Source organism: Lithobates pipiens, unplaced genomic scaffold (genome assembly GCF_037356315.1).
Source record: "Lithobates pipiens isolate NorthernLeopardFrog02 unplaced genomic scaffold, aLitPip1_a1.2 Scaffold_18, whole genome shotgun sequence".
NCBI classification, from domain to species: Eukaryota; Metazoa; Chordata; class Amphibia; order Anura; family Ranidae; genus Lithobates; species Lithobates pipiens.
In genome coordinates, this window is record NW_027507758.1 from 561,515,364 (window position 1) to 561,539,093 (window position 23,730).

The 23,730-nt window shown below is 45.8% G+C and overlaps 1 non-coding gene and 1 pseudogene across 1 annotated transcript; both read right to left on the reverse strand.

The window, feature by feature from the left end:
- Nucleotides 1-3,074: 3,074 nt before the first annotated feature.
- LOC143990466 (U2 spliceosomal RNA) lies at nt 3,075-3,261 on the reverse strand. Its single transcript, XR_013277350.1, has one exon. It is a non-coding gene; the product is annotated as a U2 spliceosomal RNA (small nuclear RNA).
- A 13,809-nt stretch (nt 3,262-17,070) lies between these two features.
- Nucleotides 17,071-17,279, reverse strand: LOC143990550 (U2 spliceosomal RNA; annotated as a pseudogene).
- Between the last annotated feature and the right edge of the window lie 6,451 nt (nt 17,280-23,730).

Genomic DNA, 23,730 nt, shown 5'->3' on the forward strand with positions numbered 1-23,730 from the left:
CTTTGGCAAGTTCACTCCCAACATCCACACCAACGGATTTAAACTTATATAAGGTGTGTAATTTTTCCACCAAACCCTCCTCCCTCTCCTTTTCCTGTCGTGCTAGCTTTAGGCTCCATGATCTGAAAAACTGCTTAAACTTAAATTTAGCCTAATCCCACCAGGCATCAGGGAATTCCCCTTTTACGTCTTACCAAAGAATAAAACATATACTGAAAGGAATCTATTACCTTTTCTTCTTTTAACAAATTGACATTTAGTTTGCAAAGACCCCTTCCGAAACAAATTTTTTGATCTGACCCAAGCGAAACCTGTATAACACGGTTATCTGAAAGGGTTACACTTTTTGTCTTAAATGATACCGGATTTACACTCTCTGAGGACAATACAAAATCAATACGGGACCTAATTTCCCCTTTGTCTGAAAAAAATTGTAAACTTATCTGCCTCTGACCCCAACTCCATGACCTACATCATATAAACTAAAATCCGAAATCAGATTGTTTTAAGCTGTGGAAGTACTATCTAACGATATTGTAGAGGTACTTTCTCTGTCACCCACACTCCTAATACAGTTGAGGTCCCCCACTACCAATGTGGGCTCTGTCCCTGGGAGATACAAAGCTAGGGTCTCCAAAAACTCAAGTCTCTCGCTCCTATTTGTTGGAGCATAGCAATTAAAGAGGCATAACTTAAATCCAATACCACTCAGCTGTACTTGACACAGTCTACCTGGGATTATAACCTTATAACTTAGGATTTGAATCTTACTGGACTTTACCATCACACCTACACCTTCATTCTTACTGGTACAAGCCACAGACTACACTGTCTGACCAAACTCCCATTTACTTGGCTTAGGGGCATTATTTAGCATACACTCTTGTACACATACCACATCCCCATTCAGATCACTTAATTCTTTAAATACAGCAGCTCTTCTACTTAAGGAACCTATACCTGTCACGTTTACAGAAACAATACTGACCATCTGGATTTAGGTTAGGTGGTTTCTACCCTCCCTCCACCCCTATCTTTCCTTATCACCTCCATACTATTGGAATCCTCATCGTAGGATTCCTCTGACTCCGTAACCCTCAGGTCACCCGCAAGCACCAGATCTGACCCTGAATCCACTTGTCATGGTGGACCATCCTGTACTGGCTCCACCTTACTCCTCTTTACTCTACTTTCTTCATCACTCTCCTCTCTCTCCACACATACTTTATCCCTCTGAGCAGCTGTCAGAGGGCGGTCAGAGACAGAAGCCATATCCATCTTATACACCCCCTCCTCCTGTGATACCTCCTCCTCCATTTTTTGTTATGCATTACATTCTGATACCTTAGACTCTATCTCCTCTCCACTGGCAATTATTGCCATGGTCTGCTCCACTCCTGCACCAGGTATACTCCCCTCTCCACTTCTTCACCACCACCACTTTCATCCAAGCCCTGAATTTAGGCTGTCCAACATAAGAGGGAGCACCGGTTCCCAGAAATAGTGGAGAGGGGGGTGGGGGGTTCTTTATCCCACCATACCCTTCAGAGTCCTCTTTAAATCTTACTTTAAATTTGATCTTACTTCGGTAGATCCCAAAAGGGTTATTTAATTTTTCTTCCAGGCTCACCTCATGACAATACCGGGACAAGAAAACTCAAACCAATTGTGTGTCCAAGAAAGGGTTAAACAAATGAATGGTAACGAACCTATTTCCAGGGTTGAATAGAAGCTCAAAATAACATTTAGACAGCAGTTTGTTTCCTTCTGATACCTTCCGCTTGATATCCTCAACTCCAAGGCAAATGCTCTTGATAACAAAAGAAACATCATAAGTGCCAGTTGCCGGAAAATCTTGCAAGGCATAAATCTCACTGACCGTTGCATTCAAAGTATCCTGCAGAATATCCACCACGATAGTCCTCAGACCGACCTCCTTCACGAAATCTGGTTTACCAGGATTTTAAGCATGTTCTGAACCTCCCTCCACGCCATGGTAACGCATCGGCCGTCGTCCCACTAATCGCCCTCTTGTAACCTCTAGCAGTGTCCCATCCAATAGCAGCATGGGGTGTACCAATCAAGGAAACAACCCAAGGCCGAGTGGAACTGGTGCCTTCAGTCAAACCCTTCAACCACGACACAAAGATCGCAGCCAAAAGGCCTGAGAAGCGATAACCCAATTATTCTCTTTTTCGAGCGAGCGGTGGCCTGGCCTGGACAAAGAGCTCGCTGAGAGGAGCTGCCCATGCCCGTCCGCCCTTCCCCCATGTCTAGACCAAGCCGAGACACAGATATGCATCTTTTCACACCTGGCCGGGCTTGCGGCCTAATCCCTTCCTGTTGACCTAGATACACATTTCTAACACCTGCCCAACACCTGACAAGCACTTGCTGACCTTGAAACTGACCAGCTGACAGCCCATTGCTCTGATTGCACACATCCAGGTGCTCCTCGTTGATGCTCAACGAGGGAAAATCATTTGTATGGGACCGCCTTCTGGACACGTGGACGAAAGCCGAAAGTCAGGGACCCACTAGAGGGAGACGCAGGCTGTCGAATGAATACTCAGGCAAGGACTGCTTTGGAGCAAACTTGCTGTACTCGGACAGAAATGGAGCAAAGTCAGCCCTATTGCAATGGCTGGGCTGGGCTGGGCTGCTACTGCTGCTGTCCAAACTAACATGGGCAGGAAAAAAAGGCCTCATTTTGGTCCTTGTTGAGAAAGTTCATTCAAACTCTAATTAGCTGCCTTGTTGAAATGTGTCTACTTGCTGACTTCATAGGTTTGGCTTCTTGCAACTACTGCCACTTCACCTGCTTCTTCCTGAGCAAAAAAATATTGAGCGAGCAAGGAAGGAGGAAGGAAGGAAGGGAGAAAGAAAGGCCAAGAACTGACACGAAGCAAAAAACACCAGTACACACGGGTTAAATGCAAGTTTATTGCAAAAATGAACAACAGACAGCTTGTGAGCAAAAGTAACATTGCAAGTGAGTGAGCAAGCAAAAGGATGAGGAGGATGGAGGAGAATTTGTTGTTTGAATTCATTCTGTTTTTGGAAACTGCATAAGAGAGGGGTGCATCGGTCCTGGAGGTACTGCAATACCAGGTCGATGCGTGGAGTGGACAGAGCAAGCTCTTCTTCCATCTCCCTGTTCTAAAAATCCATTTAATATATGGTCCCCAGATAGGGGACGTATCAGATATTAAACTGATAGGAACAGATTTTTTTTGATTGAAAATTATTTTGCAAGAAAATATACAAAAAAAAATACTTTCAACAGAGTACATTCCACTTTGTACTGCGACGCAGCGCATAAATACACTACATAACAATACAGTTCCAAGCATACAAATAAATTACATTCATCCTGCGGTATGATGCCTGATGTGTTGCACAGAGTAATGGTACCCTGAAACATCACATCATGCATGACGCCGCATTACCCTGAAAGCATTACTTACAAAAACATGTCAGAAAAGTCTCAGGTCATACTGTCATAGTCAAATGGCATTTCAATGAGCAACAGGTGTGATGGGGGTGGGTGGAGAAGGTGGGGTAGGGAGGGTAAAAAGAGTTTGCAGGCCCGAAGCTTTATTGAACTGCCAAAGGATACATAGTAGGTGGGAGGGAGGGAGGGGAAATCTTCAGACCTCCTCTTCTTCCTTAAAGTCCATTAAGTGATAATCTCTGAGCAGACTGTGGACCAGTCTGCAACAGTCCTCGATGGACATCCTCTCCCTCTGGTGGATGAGGCGCTTTCTGGCGTACCAGATAGCCTCCTTAAAGCAGCACAGCACCCGCCAGGCACTATCAATGTCCTCCTGTGAATGAGTTCTACAGAAGAGTCCGTTCAACACACCAAAGTGTGTGATAGCAGTCTGTGGTACAAAGTCTTTGAGATCAGGTTCCAGAGCCCTCAACAGGCCCTGTGCAAAGGGACACTCCCAGAAAACATGCAGAGCAGTTTCCTCCTGGATGATGCAAAAGGGGCAGTGTCTGTATCTGCACAGGTTTCTGGCATGCATGAATGTCCTGAGTGGAAACCCCCCTTGGATTGCCATCCATGCCAGATCTTTATGCCTGTTGGTGAGTCTCTTTGAAGAAACATTCCTCCAGACCATTTTGCAAGTGGCTGAAGGGAGGCCTGGAACAGTCTCAACAATGTCCGATGCTCTAATCAACTTGTGGATAGTTTTTGGCTTCCACAAGTCGGGCTTCACTCCCATGTAGCCCCAGCTCCTTAATAAACTTGAAAGTGTCCAAGTAATACCAAGGAGTGTCCCAGTTGTAGGGGATGGAGCTGTCCCATTTGTCCCATCCAAGGGACCTCCAAAGAGGCAGGGGGTCAGGCCTGGGCGAGGTACTGCAACACAGGGAGGATCTCGCTGTGGAGTACCAGTGTTTTACCTTCGATGGTGAGTTCTCGAAGGCTCCAAAGTCGAAACTTCTGTCGCATTTCAGTCAGTCTTTCTTCCCAGGACTTCAGGGCTGCGCCCTCAGCTCCAAACCAGACCCCGAGAATTTTGATGAAGTCTGCTTTGATGCTGGAGGGCATGGGTGCAGATGAAGGCAGGAACCACTTTCCGAAGAGCATGACTTCCGACTTCCCACAGTTGACCTTTGCCCCTGAAGCTTGGCCGAAGTCCTCATAGGTCTGGGCGAGTGTGTCGATGGAGCGCCGGTTGGCACAGAACACCGCCACATCATCCATGTAGAGTGAGCACTTGACCTCCCGTCTGTCTGGTCCTGGTGCGGTCATCCTTCTGATCTCTGGATTTCCGTCTGCTTCGGGCGAAGAGCTCTATACAACAGACAAAAAGCAGAGGTGAGAGAGGGCAGCCTTGTCTGACCCCAGACAACACTGGAAAGGGGTCAGTTTTCCAACTGTTCACCAACACCACACTACAGATGTCATTATACGTTACATTTACATACGAACAAAACATTTCCCCAAGACCAAACCTGCACATACACTCATGAGAGAGACGGTCAAAGGCCTTCTCCTGGTCAAGACTGAGCAGGGCCACGTGCACACGGCGGCAATGAATGTACTGTCCGTGTCCCGGGCAAGCACAAGGCTGTCCGCAATCCTGCGACCAGTAATGCCACAAGTCTGATCCGGGTGGATGATCTTACACAAAATCGTGATCATCCCCTACCTCAGTGACAGAGGCATTCTGCCCTCCACCACCATCTCCTCGTACAGCTCGAGCAGGTCTGGGCCCACGAGATCCCACAGCGTTACATAAAGTTCAACTTGGAGACCATCGCAGCCTGGGGTCCTGCCCCGCCTAAAGGATTTAGTGGCAGAGTGCAGCTCCTCCAACACCAAGGGGGCGTTGATGGCCGATGAACCTGCAGGATCAATTGGGTTAGAGATAGCTGACAGGAACCTGTTGGCTGCCTGTGTGTCTGTTGTTTTCAGGGAGTAGAGGTTGGTGTAGTAGTCGTTGACCACTTGCATCACAGACTCTTTTTCCTTCTCGAGTGTTCTGGTCTCGTCACGCAGCTCTGACAAGGGTGTGTGTCCTGAGTGGAGTTTCCTGAAAAAGAAAGAGTTACACTTCTCACCTTTCTCAAGATTCTCCACCTTGGCATGGAAGACAATGTGCCTGGATTCTTCCTCAAAGTGCCCTTTCAGGCTCTTCTTGGTGTCCTCCAGGTCCTGCCTAACGTCCCAGCCGCAGTGGTGAAGGTCCTGCAGGGACTGCAACTGACGTTGCAGTTTCCTGAGTTCCCTCTTCCTGGCACACACTTGCTGGCGTCCCCTTGCCATAAAGAAGCTGCGCAGCTTGACCTTCGCAAACTCCCACCAGTCACTTACCCTTCCGAAGAATATTTTTTCCTCCGTCCAGGTGGCATAGGCCTCCCGGAGTTCCCCTATCAGTTCCTCATTTTCCAGCAGGGTGCTATTCAGCTTGCAGAAGCCTGGTCCACGGGCAAAGCCCTCGCCCAGGTCACCCCGAAAGTGAATTGCCCTGTGGTCAGAGAAAAAGCAGGGGGTCATAGAGAAATGACAATTCTTGACTGCTCTTGAAGTGAGCATGAAGTCAATCCTGGAATGCACCGATCCCTTGGGTCGGCACCACGAATAGGTTACGGTACCTTTCCCTATGGATCCCACGGCGTCCTGCAAGGAAGCCTCCGAGATCATCTCCCTGAGCAGCCTAGACGTAGCATCAAGTTTTGTGTACATGCTGGAGCTGCGCCCATCCTCCTCTATCGGACAGTTAAAATCACAGCCGATTACTACTGCCCTGGTGGTGACGAGTTGGGTCCGCAGGGTCTGGAAAAGTCCCAGTGGCCTTCGGAGGCTCCTTTGCTTTTTCTGGCTGCTTCTTTCCAGTGCTGGCGGATGGCTTGCCCTGGATCAGGGCTCCAGCGTAAGTCTGGGTCCTCTGGGGGCAGTGTTTAACACATGCTCGGCGACAGCACAGAGGTTACAGGCTTTGGACCTTGGACAATCCTTGGTCTCGTGGCCTGTGCCCCTACAGTTCCTGCAAACAAGTTCTGTACAATCCTTAACCATATGTCCGGTGTGGCTACACCTGTTGCAGGTGTAGGGTATCACGGATTCCCGGGATAGAATAGGATTCCTGCGGAGTTGCCCAGGGAGAAGCACGGCTGCAGGTGCTGGATGTCCCCCGAGGGTCCTGCCTAAATTTGCAGAGCACAGACCACTTAGCTATCCAGAAGCCGTTGGCATTGAGGATTCGGACAGGGTCCTTCACCACGGTGCAGAACCTCTGGATGTAGGTGGCTATGTCCTTACCTGGGTTATGGGGGTTCTTCATGGCCACTGTCACCCTCTTTTCATCCCGTGCAGCGAACTTACGGAAAGGGGATTCAGGACCACTCGTTTTCACCATCTCCCAATACCTTCTGCAGACCTGGAACGACACAAAAGTTATGAAGAAAATACCTTTTGTGAAGGCCTGCACTGCTAGCGTTTCCCCTTTTCTGAACCCCTGCTCCAGTATCATCTTCCTTCCGAAGATCTCTGGGGTCATGTCGGGGACTCTTCCGTCCTCCTCCTTCAGCTGAAGCACGACCGTCTGCTTCATCCAAGGCTCTAGGGTAGGGAGCCCGTCTGCAGGCAGGAATGGCTTGGCTGGTTTTGGCTGGCTGGCGCCGGCGGGGGTAGAGTTGGAGGTTGAGGCAGCAACATTCTTGGGGGCCTCGGAGGAAGTGGCTGGAGTCCTGTAGCCAGATCGGGTAGTCAGCCAGTCCAAAGTTCATTAACCAGATCGGGTAATCAGCCAGGCCGGAAGTCAGGGATCCAAGGAGAGCAACCGCAAGCAGGATAAGAAGCCAGGTGGGATGTCAGCAAGCCAGTCTTGAAACAAACAGAAGGAGATGGTTCCTTGTGATGTGACCAACGCGAAGGCAAATGAAAAAATGAGCAGGAAGGCTTTAAATAGGCAGGTTAGAGGAGCATCATTGGGAACATCTGGTAACTGTGGAAAGAGAAGAGAGCTGGCAATTAGCCGAAAGCTGAGCGGCCAGCCCAGAGGAGGAAGGGCTAAGCCAGCCCTGACAATGTCACCACCTCCTCCATCATTTCCTCCCCTTCCACTTCCACCTCACCGGATAAGACACCTTATCACCTTCATCACATTCTTAGTGTCTACTACTTTTTTGAAGAAGCAGCGGGAGCACCGTTCTCCTTCCTCCATATCTTGGATTTTAGCCTCGAAAATAATTTTCTTGCCCTTCCCCTTCAGTACAGCAGTTCTTTCCTCTCTGGCTTCCTCCAACTCTGCGTCCACCTCCAACCCCATTCTCCTACAGCGATGCAAAAAATGAATTCTGTGCATCAAATGCTCTTCTACCTCCTCGCTCTCGCTCTTTGCGGACCCACCCGCTTGAAGAACCATGCCACCTTCCCTTCCATCCAATCCCACCATAATAATATGTTTTCATGCTTCTTTTTCTCAAGAACCAATTCCTCCAAGAATGTTTCAAAACTCCTACACATATCTTCATCATGTAACACCGAAACATTAAGTTTCCATAGCCCACCACCAAATTTCACACTAACATTCACCTCCGCCTTACATGATACAAGCATATGGTCAGAGAAAAGCACAGCAGCAATAGTGAGATCCACCACACCCAAGGAGTTAGACAAGAAGAAAAAATCAATGCGGATTGATACCGCCTCACTATCAGAGAAAAAGGTATGTGCAGGGGAGTTCCCCTGCGCTGAAACTGCAGCATCCTTTAATCTGAAATTAGTGAATAGATCGTTAAGAAATCTGGAAGTTATATCCACACCCCCATCCCCCGTCCCTCTCCGATCATCACTTTTTCAAACACAGTTAAAATCCCCAACCAAAATCCTAGCCATTCTACCAGGGAGTGATAATCTAAAGCCCCATACACACTATCAGATTATCTGCTGACTTTATCCTTCAGATTTACCAAAATCATGTAGTAGAAGGGCCTGCCTGATTGCATACACATTGAAACTCCTAAGGTTTGTCCTCATATTATATGGTTTTGGTAAATCTGAAGGAAAAACTCAGCAGATAATCTGATAGTAGTGTGTATGGGGCTTTAGGGTCTCCAGAAAATCCCTTTGTTCACTTCTATTAGCTAGGGCATAGCAGTTGATCAAGCGTATTTTCTCACCCACATATTCAAAGACAACAGACAAACGCCTTCCCGGGATCAGTATCTTGTGGGGCACAAGTTGGATATTAGTGTTTTTGATTAAAATGCCCACCCCCTCTGCCCTTGAGCGACAACAAGGTGCCTATACCACCACTCCACTCCTCCATTCCGAAACACCAATAGGACCATCCATCCCACACTCCTGCAAACATATAACATCAGCATTAATCGTACTCATATAATCTAGCACCACCGCATTCTTCCAACTAGATCCCATTCCTCTTACAATCAATGAGCAGGTGGTTAAAGCCATCACAACTAATAGAATCATCCCAGCCATACTGTTCATTCTGATGAGCATCTTCCAAACATTCTCCACCATCCAATCTCATCTGTCTCCTCGTCGGGCCCAGGGAACTAGCCGCCTCGTCACCTGAGGCCCCAGAAGAACATATTGCAAGAGGGGGGTATCTGCCTCGGTCTCTATATCTTCCCCCTCCTCCCGTGCCCGTTTCACAGTCACTTGAAAGACAATTTCAACAGGAAATATCTTTCCTTGGCCACACTCTAGACTTTCTTCACTCCCTGCCTCCATCTCCCGCTTCCCTAACTCATAGCTAGAAGACACCTCTCCAAATGGACCAATAGGGGAAAGCAAATCTTGGCCAATTGGTAAGCCAGCAGTCTCTAGTTCATCCTCATTAGCCCAGTCCATCGCCCCCAAGGGAGCTTGGTGGTGCGCATATGGGGCATTTGTTTCCATCTCCTCTTCATCGCCAGTGGGAATCAGGAACCACTGAAACTTCCACCTGTCCTGCGTTCATGCCCTCCACAGCCACGGTCCCAGGAGCGGCGGGGACCACACCAGTCACATCAGCCACCACCGTAGCCAATACCCCAGTGGGTTCAACCACATCACCGCTCCCTACTGTTTCCTCGGGCACAGCGTCATTGGTCTCATCACGGGGGAGTTTGCCAGTCAGACTCCAAATCTTAGAAGACCCCCTGCCCCTGATCCGCTAGCAGACCTCTGCCCATCCTCTGTATTCATCCCCCCAGCTGCAGCCCCAGCAAAGGTCTTCTTCCACTTATTGTACTCACTGTCTGGCCAGATGACCCACTTTGTGACATATATCACATGTTCTACTTGCCCCACAGTCACTAGCTTTGTGACCTACCTGCTTATAGAACTGACATCTCTGTGAAAAGTCACATTCCATACTGACGTGGCCATAAGTAAAGCATTTTCGGCAATACTTTGGCTGACCCTGGTAGTAAAGGAATCCTCTCTCACCCCATATAGTGAAAGCCGATGGAGGGTGCCTCACCCCCCCCCCCCCCAATACAGTCCTTATCAATCTTAAATCTGGCAGAATCGGTACTTTCCTGTCCAAATCTTAAATCTATTCAATACCTTCTTCCCACCCTTCAACATGTCACAATACCTGGCTAAAAAAGCTCTTACCATAGCAGGATCCGCAATCGGGTTGTACATATGCACTATCACCATCTTCTCATCCTGCATGAATAGCGGTACAACTTCAATACATTTCATCACCTCCGACTCCATCTTTTCTTTAGCTTTCTCAAAAGCATTTAAACGTAAGATACGTATTTAAACGGTAGATACAAACGTAACATAATCATAAATACCTTGTAACGGGAAGTCTTGAAGACATAATATCCGACTTACCCTCACGTTACAGGTATCCATCAAGACCTCGACCACCACCATCTTCAGTGATATCTTGTCTTTAAATTCTGGCTTCATCAAGAATCGAAGAGAGTCCCGTAGTCCACGAGACGCCATTATGATAGGTGCTAAAGGACCAGCCACCTCCAGAATCCTAGGGTACCCCCACAAGGGGTAGAACGCCTCACACCGACCCACCGCGCCCTGTGGGAAACGTCCCACTATCGCCTTCTCGTGGACTTTCAGCAGCATCCTACCCAATAGCAGCAGGGGGTGCACCAATCAAGGAAACGCCCCCAGGCTGAGCAGGACTGGTGCCTTCCGTCAAACCCTCTGACTACGGTACAAGATCGCAGCCAAAAGGCTGAGAAGCGATAACCCAATTATTCTCTTTTCCGAGTGAGCGGCAACCTGGCCCGCAAGAAGAGCTCGCTGAGAGGAGCTGTCCATGCCAGTCTGCCCTTCCCCCACGTCTAGACCGGGCGGAGACGCTGATATGCAACTTTTCACACCTGGCCGGGCTTGCGGCCTAATCCCTTCCTGATGACCTAGATACACATTTCTAACACCTGTCCAACACCTGACAAGCACTTGCTGACCTTGGAGGTGACCAGCAGGTAACCTGCAGCATTAATTGCACACATCCAGATGCTCCTCGTTGATGTTCAACGAGGGAAAATCATTCGCATGTCACTGCCTCCTGGACACATGGACAAAAGCCGAAAGTCAGGGACCCACTAGAGGGAGACACAGGCTGCCGAATGAATACTCAGGCAGGGACTGCTTTTTAGCAAGCTTGCTGTACTAAGGGACAGAAATGGAGCAAAGTCAGCCCTATTTCAATGGCTGAGCTGGGATGCTGCTCTCCAATCTGACTGACATGGGCAGGAAAGAAAAGGAAAAAAAATGCCTAATTTTGGGCCTTGCTGAGAAAGTTCATTTAAACTCTAGCTAGCTGCCTTGTCGAAAAATAGGTCTATTTACTGACTTGCTGATATCATAGGTTTGGCTTCTTGCAACTACTGTCACTTCACCTGCTGCTTCCTGAGAAAAAAAAAATGGAGCGAGCGAGGAGAGAGTGAGAAAGAAAGAAAGAAAGAGGCCAAGAAACTGACACAAAGCAAAAACACCAGTACACACAGGGGTTAAATGCAAGTTTATTGCAAAAATGAACAACAGACAGACAGCTTGTGAGCAAAAGTAACATTGCAAGTGAGTGAAGAAGCAAGCAAAAGCATGAGGAGGAAGGAGAATTTTTGTTTGAATTCATTGTTTCTTTACACTCCAACATCTAGCATCCCATAACACTTCCTTAAGAATAGCAAAAAAAAAAACAGGTCTTTCGTTGTCGCCGCTCTCCTCCCACCAAACCAAAAAAACACCCCAAAAAAATCCACACTTTCCACCTCCACCACACCTTTCACAACCCCTCCACCCTTCTACACACCCTTTTAGCAAAATCACACTCCCAAAAAACATGAACTGCCATCTCCACCCCACCACGTCCTTCACTTGTGCGTGTGTCATCTCTGACCAGGTCTCTTGCTTTTAAAAAGGATTTTGTAAGCAGACAACCCTGAAAGGCCATCCAAGAGACTTCTTTTTGTCTATTGGTACTACCATCTATCAAAAACTTTCCCCAACATTTCTCAGCCGTAGCGGATCTCAGACCAAAAATGTTAGTTACCGGTTACTTTCTTTTCATCCACTTTACAAGATTAATTTTTGATGTTGCACCAACTCCCAAATCACTCAACTTAATCTGCAAAAAGAATTGCTGTAACCGTAAATATAGCGGCGAAGGTACCAAAGCCATAGGTCTTAGGTCTTTTTAACACCACCCCCATTTAAGCATACACCACCCAGCAAGATAACGCATTAATTTTGCAGCATTCCCGTTGGCAGCCCAAATCTTAAAATGGCTAATCCACAATTGGATCACAATAAAATCCTGTACATTTGAAAAGATATACCCTCCAAGTTTCACCTCTCTCATCACAATAACACGGGACACCCTCTCCATTTTTGCCCCCCAAAAGAAGAGAAAAAGGAGTCGGGAAATCTTCTGCAAGGATCTTATACTTGGTGGAAAAATCAAACTGGTATACAGAAGGAGAGGTAAAATCACTGCCTTTTTAACACAAGCACTTTCCCAGAAAGGGTCAACCGTCTCATCCTCCAAAACTCAAATTTTCTGGAAATTTTCTCTATCACCCTTAGTGAGTTACACTGGCTCATTAGATTCCTCTGAAACTGAACCCCCAAAATCTCAATTTCATGAGTGGTTTCCAAGCGGGCTTGCGCAGTATTACAAGTCCCGCTCAATACACACACGGCTCTTTTTCCAATTTACTTGTAAACCAGACATACTTCCAAAAAGTCTTAATTGCAGCTCGGTTCTATTAACATCAACTGGAGAAGAACACAAAAGCGTAACATCATCCATATAACACATGGATTTTTCTCTTATACCCTCCCCCCAGGAATAAAAAAGCCCCGAAAACTTTTGTCCTTTTTGTACATGCCGTAGAAGGGGCTCCATGACACAAATAAAAATAACAGGCGACAGAGGACACCCCTGCCTCACTCCAGAATTCACTCCAAACGGCTCTGACACTTTGCCATTAACCAGCACCTGGCTGGTCATACCTACGTATAATCCTCTGAGGACCCCCAAATTTTGTCGGGGAAGCCCATCTGTTCCAACACCCCAAACAAAAAAGAATGAGCTACTGTATAATAGGCCTTTTTAATGTCAAAGGCAGCTACAGCCAGTGGAAGATTGTTGGACTGGGCATAACAAATAAAATCCCTTAGTAATGTTAAATTGTCGGTAATTCTTCTTCCAGGGACCGCACATGTCTGCCAATCTCCCACCAGGCTTCCAATGACCTGACTAAGCCGACTCGTCAATAATTTAGATATTATTTTGTAATCTACGTTCAGCAGCGTTATTGGTTGCCAATTCTTTAGATCACGATCCTCCCCCTTTTTGTAAAACAAAGTAAGCACACACTCCTTCATAGAAGGTGACAGTTTTCCAGCTTCCACACAGAACCTTATTATCTCCATCAAATGATCTTTAAGTATTGGCCAAAACCTCACATAGAATTCCACGGGGAGCCCATCTTTCCCAGGAGTTTTATTTTTTCGGCATCCTTCTCAACATCCCCTCCATCTCTTCTTCCGTGATCATACTTAACAAGGCATCCACATCCTCACTTCCCAAGCTTCCTCTCAACACCTCACAATACTCCAAGATTTCTTCCTTAGTCGTTCCCGCTTGTTCTTCGTACAAATCCTCATAGAAACGCCTCACCTCCTCCACCACTTCTTCTCCACTCACCTCCCCATTCTCTGTGAGCACGCTCTTAATCACTTTCTTCGCCCCCATGGCTTTCTTAAAGAAGAATCTGGAGCATTGCTCTCCTTCCTCCATGTCTTGCACCTTTGCACGAAAAATAATTAGCTTTCCCTTTTCCTGCAGAAAAAGGCTCCTCTCTTCCCGCACCTTTTCCAATTCATCCTGCACTTCCACCCCCATTTTTTTGCACTTTAGAAGTAGATGTAACCTCTCCACCAAGGCCTTTTCTTTCTCTTTCTTACGCCTTGCTTACTCCACTCCTCCTCTCCTGAAAAAAACACTTATCCGCATTTTAACCCAGTCCCACCACTGCAATATCTCTTTAAACTCCCTCTTGCTTTTCACCAAACGTGCAAAAAAAAAAAACCAAACTTATCGCACGCCTCCTCCTCCTCCAACATCATAGTGTTTAACTTCCACAACCCTCTCCCGAACACAACCCCCTCCTCCAGCCTAAGGGTACAAAAAATAATTTATGGTCAGAAAAAAACAAAAGGTTGGGTACTATAACTTTCCACTGTAACAAACTTGGATGAAAAAAGAAAAATCAATCATAGAGCTAACTGTACCACGATTTGGAAGGTAAGTAGTACTATCCCCCTCCTTTTCCACCGCAGCATCCTTTAGCCGAAAGTCAGCCACAATCTCATTTAACAACCTGGATGAGGAATCCAGCTTCCCTTCTTCTCCAATACCCTCTCTGTCACTGGTTTTCCTAATACAGTTAAAGTCTCCTGCAATTATTGTAGGAATCCTCCCAGGTAGATGTAAATTCAGCATACTAAGAAATTAATTATTTTCTCGCTTATCAGCAGGGGCGTAACAATTGAAAAGTCTGAATCTACACCCAGCATACTCTAACACAACCAATAGCAGTCTTCCCGGAACAATCACTTCTTGTGCCACTATCACCACTCGCGGATTTCTAATAAGCACTCCCACACCTTCACATCTTGTTGCACAAGCCACAGACCATGCACTCCCCCCGTCTCCATTCTTGAGGTCCCGGAATTCTCTCTACCCCGCATTCCTGCAGGCAAAATATATCAACCTTGCATTCAGCCAGGCTTTCAAAAAACGCAGCTCGCCGCCAACCAGACCACACACCCCTCACATTGATAGAACAGACAGTTAAGGCCATAAAAAGGAAAATGTTCTCAGCCATAGCAAGTCTTTTGAAGAAGTCATTCCATATCCTTCTCACTTCTTCCTTGCCTACCCCTACTTTCTTTCTGCCATCTTTTCGGACCAGGAGAACTGGCAGACTCTAATTCAGAGTCTCCAGATAGGGCTATATGAAGTGACCCCCTCCCCACTCTCAGAATCTACTTCTTCAATTCTGGCTCTTTTCCCAGACACCTCCTCCCCTTCTACCGTCGAAGGCACAAAGCGCTGTCCACACTCCAGGTCTTCCTCTTCCTCCTCCTTCCATTTCTTCCTCACTGTCTGAGAGATCTCCGATCAATCTAGCCACACTCTGCCCTGACACCGAGGTTTCTGCCCCACTTACTGCACCACCATCTTCTGGAAAAACATCCTGCTGCATAGGTTCATCCTCCTCTTCTCCAGATACCACCCCTTCTTCTATACCAGGTGACGGATCCCCAGTCTCAGAGCCGGCCACTCCAGCCTCCACTTTCTTAACAGCAGAAGCTGATGCACTACCCACTCCATCAACCTGATCCCCCTTACTTCCGGTATCAGCCTCCTCGGCTGTGGCAGGGCGAGGAGCACCAGACAGGGCCGCATCATTATTAACTTCCGCGGGTCCCCCCGGTCCCTCTCCTCACGCCACCGTAATGCCTCGGCCAATTTTTCCCCTTGGCATCAATCCTCTGCTGGATCCTCTTGCTTGACATGAAATCTGAAAACGTTTCTTTTTCTTTCTGGTGCTTATCACACTGTCTCACCAGGTGACCTTCTCTTTTGCAGGTGTCACACACTCTCTAGCTTCGGAACAGTCACTTGCAGCATGTCCAGCCATATTGCAAAAACGACACACTACTCCCTCATCACAATCTGCGCTCACGTGCCCATATTTATAAAATTTTCGGCAATATTTTGGCTGTCCGGGATAGAAAGGGAAGCCCCTTTTCCCCTCCTATGGTAAAGACAGCTGGCGGCCTCTTCACCCCACCAATACATTCTTCATCTTTCTTAAAGCGCCCCTAAAACTTGTATTTTCCTGACCAGATACCGAATTTATTTAGCACTTTATCTCCGCCCTTTAGGTCTTCACAGTATGTGCTCAAGTAAGCCCATACTAAAGCCAGATCTGCAAAGGGATTATAGAGATGGACCGTAATCACCGTCTCCTCCTGCATAAAAAGAGGTTGCATCTCAAACAGCTCCAAAATCTCATCTTTCTTTACATTAGCTTCTTTCGAAAATCCTCCAGCACACCTCGGAAGAACAGAAAGTGATATCATAAGTCCCCTGCTGGGGAAAATTCCGAAGGCACATAATTTTCTTTAACTTGACATCAAAGGCTCCCATCAGCAGCTCCACGACTACCGTCCTCAACGTAACCATTGTTCTCGCCTCTGGCTTAACCAGGAATCGCAGCGAATCGCGTAAGCCTCGACCCTCATGGTGGAGCAAGCCCCCCTATTGCGCTGATATGCATCTTTTCACACCTGGCCAGGCTTGCGGCCTAATCCCTTCCTGTTGACCTAGATACACATTTCTAACACCTGTCCAACACCTGACAAGCACTTGCTGACCTTGGAAGTGACCAGCAGGCAGCCAGCAGCACTAATTGCACACATCCAGGTGCTCCTCGTTGCTGCTCAACGAGGGAAAAACATTTGCATGGCACTGCCTCCTGGACACGTGGACAAAAGCCGAAAGTCAGGGACCCACTAGAGGGAGACACAGGCTGCCGAATGAATACTCAGGCAGGAACTGCTTTTTAGCAAGCTTGCTGTACTAAGGGACAGAAATGGAGCAAAGTCAGCCCTATTGCAATGGCTGAGCTGGGCTGCTGCTCTCCAAACTGACTGACTGACATGGGCAGGAAAAAAGGCCTCATTTTGGGCCTTGCATAGAAAGTTAATTCAAACTCTAGCTAGCTGCCTTGTCGAAATGTGTCTACTTGCTGACTTCCTAGGTTTGGCTTCTTGACACAACTACTGCCACTTCACCTGCTGCTTCCTGAGCAAAAAAAATATTGAGCGAGCAAGGAGGGAGGGAGAAAGGCCAAGAAAATGACACGAAGCAAAAACACCAGTACACACAGGGATTAAATGCAAGTTTATTGCAAAAATGAACAACAGACAGACAGCTTGTGAGCAAAAGTGGCATTGCAAGTGAGTGAGGAAGAAAGCAAAAGGATGAGGAGGAAGGAGAATTTGTTGTTTGAATTCTTTCTGTTTTTGGAAACTGCATAAGAGAGGGGTGCACCGGTCCTGGAGGTACTGCAATACCAGGTTGATGCGTGGAGTGGGCAGAGAAAGCTCTTCTTTCATCTCCCTGTTCTAAAAATTAATTTAATATATGGTCCCCACATAGGGGGACGTATCAGATATTAAACTGATAAAAACAGATTTTCTATTTTATTTTTTATTTTATTTTTTTTAACTGATCAGAGTGAAACGGTACATGGCATTAAATGTCTCACCATGAGGCTTCCACAGTACCACGTCCTTCATCATTCCAGTTCCAACCACACACAACAAACATACAACACACCTAATAGCACATTTATACTACGCTATAAAACATAAAAACTACACTAAACATTCTTACCTAAAACCAAACATAAGGGATGACTTTAAACCCACCTCCCAAAAACCTCAACATCCGACCTCACACGCCACATTCTTACCTTAAACCCCCAACCCTGCCATTCACAACTACAACTTGCAAAACTGTTACCTTAAACCCACATTTAAACCTTAAAAATCATAAAGCACTACTCTATATTAACACATTCTTACTTACAAATAAAACATAAGGCATTACTTTTGAACCCACCACCCAAAACATCTAACAATCATCATCCAGACCAGAATCCACACCTATAAACCCACCTACCCTAACATTCATAAATCAAATACGCAATTCATACCATGTTGTTGATCCGAAACCTCCAGTCTACGCCTACTCGCACCAGATTACTCCAGGTTGATCTCTTCCATATTGCATTGCTTCTATCCTCACCAATCCTCCGAACCGATCCTAGATAAACCGTATGTAGTATAGCCAGATCCCTACTACAACATTGGCTTACGGATGTTTGGTATTTCCTCATGACCAATTGGTACCTCATATCCCATAGGGATTCCTTCAAAACAAACCACCACCCAAGATTTTCTCCATCCACTTTGCACAACCCTGCTCCTGTCAACAAGCTTCTATACAACAGTTTGCATTTAGAAAGTTCCTCAAAGAACATCATAAGTCATTGACGTACCTTCACTGCATACCAACTGTCCCACAGCACATGCTTTGTGGACTCCACACCAGCACATCCCTCTCTGAGGCAACAGTCAGTTGATAGAATGTCCCTTCGCTTGAGGAACTCTCGTGTCGGAAGGGCATCCTGCAAAACCAACCAGGCCACATCTCTTTGACGATTAGACACCCCAATCACCTCTAATGCACACCACGCCCTTGCTGCTTCACAAGATCTAAGGCCGGCAATATTACAAACCTTAGTTTCATTGTACAGGAGTTTCCTAACCTTTTTAGGATCACCACTCTCAACTCCTAATACCCCAAGACCATACGCCTCTATCACCTGAGCTAATTTTTTATAATGGGTAGAAAGGAAAAAGGAGACAGGCCTCACCAATTCCCTCTTACTCCACCCCCATCTCCAGAATAACCATCCACCCATGTACTCCATCATTTTCCCAGTTCTACCCCCTACCTTCAAAGTTCTCCAAGACAACAGCCAAGTGTGCATATTGATGAATTTCTCAAGATCAGGGAAGTCCAGCCCACCTAGCTGTAATGGACGTCTCACCAGCTCTCTACTAACCCGTTCCATTACAGAACCCCACAGAAAGGTGAAAAGGGCCTTATTTGTTTTAATAAGCCATACCTTCCCAGGAGAGAGTACCACTGCTGTGTACAAGATTAATGGAAGTATCACCGCTTTAATGATCAAGATCTTCCCTCTCAAAGTTTAGCTCATGCGTACTCCAAAAATCCAGCTTTCTTTTTATTTTACTCAACAGATCATTATAGCTCTCAACACCATTCACCTTTTATCACAAACTATGCCCAGCACTTTCACATTGTTCTTAATTTCCAATCTGGTGTTGTTCACCTCCCTCCCTAAATTGCACAGACAGCTCTTTGCCCAATTCACCTTCATTTGAGACATGGAGCAAAAAATCTCAGCCTGTAGGCCAAACCTATAGAATTCCCGCTGGGAGGAACCCACCAATACCACATCATCCATGTAGGCCATGGATTTTACCAACTCACCTCCCGCTCCTGGTATAGAGAAGCCCTTACAAACCTTATCCACCTGGATGTATTTCAGGAAAGGCTCAATCACACAGATAAAAGCGATTGGGGATAAGGGACAACCTGTCTCACGTCCGACTTCACTTTGAACCCGTTTGTCAAGACCCCATTTACCACAACTTTACTCATCACACCAGTATAGAAGCCTTTAATTACTCCCAAGAGTCATTCAGGGAACCCCAAACTCCTCATAACCTGAAGCATAAAGGTGTGTGAGACCCGATCAAAGGCCTTCTCAAGGTCCAGCGACTCTACTGTCAAAGGAACATTATTCTTTCCTGCATAACTTATCATATCCCTCAGAAGAATAAGATTGTCAGACAACCTCCTCCCTCGGATCGCACAGGTCTGCCAGGGACCCAAAACCTTGCCCACAACGTTCTTAAGCTTATTGGAAACCACCTTCGCAGCAACCTTATAGTTTGTATTAAGCAAGGTAATGGGCCTCCAATTCCTCAAGTTCTCTTTCGCACCTTTCTTAAAAATTAGGGTTATGACCCCCTCCTTCATTGAACTAGACACCCTTTGGGATAAAAATACCTCTTTTTTATTATCTCAAAAAACTCCTGATCGATATCCCAGAAGTTGAGGTAAAATTCTACCGGGAGACCCCCAGGTGTCTTACATCCAGGATCTTACAATAATTAAACATTTCAGAAACCTCCTCCAGCCCATATCCAGCAAATAGTTTCCTATAAAAAATTTCCACCTCCTCCACCACCTTATCACCCTTTACCTGCCTCCCATCCACCGACACCAACACATCTTTATTCCCACATACCTTTTTGAAGAAGTAGCGGGAACATTTTTCATTCTCCTCAGCAAACTTTGTCCTTGCTTGAAAGACAATTTTCCTGCCTTTCTCCTGAACAAACCCTCTAATATCATCCTTAACCATCCTAATCTCATCCTCCACCTCCTTACCCAACTCTCTGAAGATAAAGAGGGTTTTCAGTCTCGCATTAAGACGTGCAAACTCCTCCCTCTTCTCCATTGCTTTCCTCCTCCCCCATCTCTGGAAGAAAATTTTGATTGCACTTTTAGCCCAATCCCACCACTCCAAACGATCTCTAAAGTATACCTTCCTTTGGACCAAATAACCAAACAAAGCCTTAAAATCCTCCTCCACCACCCCATCTCCCAAAATTGAGGCATTCCGCTTCCATTCCCCCGGACCAAAAGTAACCTTAGAATCCAAATTAAATTTAACCTGAATTCCCTTATGATCCGAAAAAAAACACAGAAAAATTGGAAAATTCTTCTGTCTTCAGGCTTCTGGAACAAAAAAGAAAATCTATCCTAGACTTCACCTTCCCAGTCTCAGAATAAAAAGTAAAGCGGTCATCATCCAAATTGGCTTTCTTACCTAAATCAAACAAACCTAGGTCATTTAATAATATTATTAAGAATGGTTCCAGACCTATCCATCCCACCTCCACATCCACCAACCTTGTCCGCTGCATCCCTGATAGTATTAAAATCCCCTGCCACAATAACTGGTGTCCTCCCAGTTAATTATAATTGTAAATCCTGCAAAAAAGCAATCCTCTCACACTTGTCAGCAGGGGCATACATATTAAATAACTAAATTTAAACCCAGAATAATCAGCAAAAATCATAACACACCTACTTGGTGAAATAATTTTATACTCAAACTTTAATCTTATTATTTTTAATCAGAATGCCTACTCCAGCATTCCTATTTTCCGATGCAGGTGACCAGAAAGCTTCACCTTTCCACTCATCCTGCTTAGGAGCATAACGCAAACCACACTCTAAACTAAATAAAAAATCCAAAATGACCGCTCTTCTTCTGACAGCAGAGCGGATGGACCTAACATTAAGGGATGCAACTGAAACGGCCATTAGACAAAAAATAAAGAGAGCCAATTTATTCAATAAAGCCATCATTTTTTAACAGAATTATCCACTGAGATATCCATTTCTCTACTTCCTGTAACTGCCCGCACAGGAGTCTCCAAATAATCCCCATCATCAGATAATGAAATGTGACGTTAGGAGAGCTTCTGATTCTGTCTTCTGTCTTTTGACTGCAGTACCCATTTCTTCCTCATCACTGTCTTTGCATCTCTGCCCTGGTGTTATTTGAGCACTGTCATTCTGCTCCATTCTTTCTCCCCAATCTTCATTTTCAATCTGCAAAGGGTTAATTTGATCTGCTCTTTCTCCTCCCTTCACCACATCCATTACACTCTCCCTTACAGCCACTGACCCATCTATATGCATATTCCCGGCGTCAGGCTCCACCCCCCTCAGGCTTCCTCTTTTCATTCACAACACCTCCCACAATCCGCCCTTCCGCCGGCACCACGCCCCCCTCCGTGAAACAGACGGCTTTAGCTACATTAACATTAACAGTGGCAGGGACACCGACACTCCCCCCGGAGGCTCTGGCGCCATCTTCCTCCCCGCCGTCTGCCGCTCCTTCCATCTCCTCCTCCCCCTCACACGGTACACCATGCTCTAAGATAAGCCCCAGAGTACAGGACTTATCCGCCTCAGAAAAAGCAGGTTTAGGCTCCTACCCCACAGACACTGGAGCGCTCCTAGTCCTGGGGACATCCACCCTCCTCACAGCCTCCACAAAGGTATATACACTACCAGTCCCCATTCTCTGAGGGCAGTCCTTTGCAAGATGCCCACACCTTCTGGGCAACTTACACTCCCTTGCTATATGATTAGGGTCTCCACACAGCCTGCATCTAATTTTCTTATTACATTCACCACTAGAGTGGCCATACTCGTAACAAGACCTACAAAAGGTTGGTTGCCCAGTAAAAAATAAAGAGCACCTCTCCCCAGCCACAGTAAAGAAAGGAGGGGGTAAAGAGTAACCCAAAATCCCTTTCTTAAATTTAACTTTAAAGCGATATTTGCTTCTAAACATCCCCCAAGTATTTTTCACTTTCACCCCCCCGTCCACCTCCTTGCAGTATTTAAACAAAAATAACCTTAGCATCCCTTTCTCCAGGAAGAGGTTATAGAGATGAATAATGACATCACGCCTCTCCGTATCGAACAGCAGGTAAATATCCACATTTTCAAACACCTCACATCCACTTCGCTTGTTATACTCATCCACTACTCTAAAGCAGGTATCCTCCGAAAAAAACGATACGTCGTAAGTGCCAGTCGCAGGAAAATCCTGGATGGCATGGATATCACCTACCGCAATATCTAGTTCCTTCAGCAACAGCTCCTCGATTACTCTCCTTATTGGGTATTCTCTTTTTTTTCTGGTCGCCCAACCAGTCTTAGGGATTTGTTCAGCACACGATGTGCCATTGCTGCACACCGCTGCAAATGATGCCCACGAAAAATCTCTTGGACCCCCACAAGGGCAATCTAGAGTCTCCTTCCACCGACCAGTAGAGTTTTTTGATTGAAAATGTATACTTTATTTTGCAAGAAAATATACAAAACAACAAATACTTTGAACAGGGTACATTCCACTCTGTACTGTGACGCAGAGCATAAATACACTACATAACAATACAGTTCCAAGCATACAAATAAATTACATTCATCCTGCGGTATGATGCCCGATGTATAACACAACCCTCAGGGTAGGATGGGACATACAATATAATATCTAAATTGAATCAAAGATGACGATAATGGACATAATACAATGATAAATATGCATTTAATTGATACAATAAATATGATACACATTAGTAAAACATTGTTGAAACATCATATAAAATAACATAGTAAACAAGGTATCATATAATGTGATCAATATAAGCAGTACGTCCAGAATAGTCAACGGAACAGTATAAACATGTAGTATTAAATAAATAACTCATCCAAATAAAACCCATGGTATGGACATGGTTGCTGTGACATGACATCAAATATATAAGCTCTATGCGTTTCGTGGATTTGTATCCACTCATCAGGAGCAGTTTAAATAGGGATGTCTAAAATAAATAAATAATAAGTAAATAATATTCAATTCACACAGGAAGAGAGGGTGCAGCAACTACAATCCTAACACTCTTACCTGTGAATGTAAAATAGATTTGTAGAGAAACATTACAATAGGACTTTTTCCCCCTCCTCCCATTTTCCTTCTATTTTCGATGTTATTAGGGATGGAGACCTAGGTGCTGGATAGTTCTGGTCTCATATAAAGTCCCACCCATTCTTTCTTTTCATGATGCCTGATGTGTTGCGCAGAGTAATACCCCGAACCATCACATCATGCATGATGCCGCATTGCCCTGAAAGCATTACAGAAAACATGTCAGAAAAATCAGGTCCTACTGTCATAGACAAAGTCAGTCTGTGACAGTCCCTGATGGACATCCTCTCCCTCTGGTGGATGAGGCGCTTTCTAGTAATACCACGTAAGTCCTCCATTGCACACTCCTGTACGCAAATAATATCGGCCTTCACTGATTCCAGGTAGTCCATAACCAGAGCTCTCCTCCCACCAGCCTTTAGACTTCTAACATTCAAAGAGGCCACAATAAGAGCCATCATCGCAAAAGAATAAGTCTAGCCATCCATTAAAGATATCATTATCTTTTATATATTATTATATCAT